Below are 1231 nucleotides of genomic sequence, written 5' to 3'. Positions count from 1 at the left end.
CAGGCGGCCCGTCACGAAGTGCGTCTGGAAGTAGCGGGTCCGGCCCGGCGCCCCGCGACACGCTCACCGCCCCCCCGGGCCCCCGCCAGCCCGTTCACCACCGACGACTTCCCCGCGTTCGGCAGCCCTGCCCGGCAGCGGGGGGGGGGGGGCGGGGCCGGCATCAGGACACGCCCCCCCGCGGCGCAGGCCACGCCCCCTCGGCGGCAGGCCCCTCCCACCTTGCTTCCCCCACCCCAACCCCATCGACAGCAGCGCTAAGGGTTCCCCTATGCAAGAGCACGTGGGGAACATCGCTAGGCCACGCCCCCTCCGGCGGCAGGCCACGCCCCCTCGGCGGCAGGCCACGCCCCCCCCTGCGGCGGCAGGCCCCTCCCACCTGGTCCCCCCCCCCCCGAACCCATTGACATCAGCACTAAGAGTTCCCCTATACAAGACCACACTGGGGTGGAGCATCACTAGGCCACGCCCCCAGCGGCAGGCCACGCCCCCCAGCGGCAGGCTCCTCCCACCTTGCCCCCCCCAACCCCATCGACATCAGCGCTAAGGGTTCCCCTATACAAGACCACACTGGGGGTGGAGCATCACTAGGCCACGCCCCCCGGCGGCAGGCCACGCCCCCCTGCTGCAGGCCCCTCCCACCTTGCCCCCCCAACCCCATCGACATCAGCGCTAAGGGTTCCCCTATACAAGAGCACGTGGGAACATCGCTAGGCCACGCCCCCTCGGCGGCAGGCCCCTCCCACCTTGCTCCACCCCCCCCCCAACCCCATCGACAGCAGCGCTAAGGGTTCCCTATGCAAGAGCACGTGGGGAACATCGCTAGGCCCACGCCCCCCGGCGGCAGGCCACGCCCCCCTGCGGCGGCAGGCCCCTCCCACCTGGTCCCCCCCCCCCCCCCGAACCCATTGACATCAGCACTAAGGGTTCCCCTATACAAGACCACACTGGGGGTGGAGCATCACTAGGCCACGCCCCCGCAGTGGCAGGCCACGCCCCCCGGCGGCAGGCCACGCCCCCCAGCGGCAGGCCCCTCCCACCTTGCTCCACCCCCCCAACCCCATCGACAGCAGCGCTAAGGGTTCCCCTATGCAAGACCACACTGGGGGTGGAGCATCGCTAGGCCACGCCCCCCGGCGGCAGGCCACGCCCCCTGCGGCGGCAGGCCCCTCCCACCTGGTCCCCCCCCCCCCCCCCGAACCCATTGACATCAGCACTAAGGGTTCCCCTA

Source organism: Struthio camelus, chromosome 36 (genome assembly GCF_040807025.1).
Source record: "Struthio camelus isolate bStrCam1 chromosome 36, bStrCam1.hap1, whole genome shotgun sequence".
Classification (NCBI taxonomy): domain Eukaryota; kingdom Metazoa; phylum Chordata; class Aves; order Struthioniformes; family Struthionidae; genus Struthio; species Struthio camelus.
Note: the sequence above shows the minus strand (reverse complement) of the source record.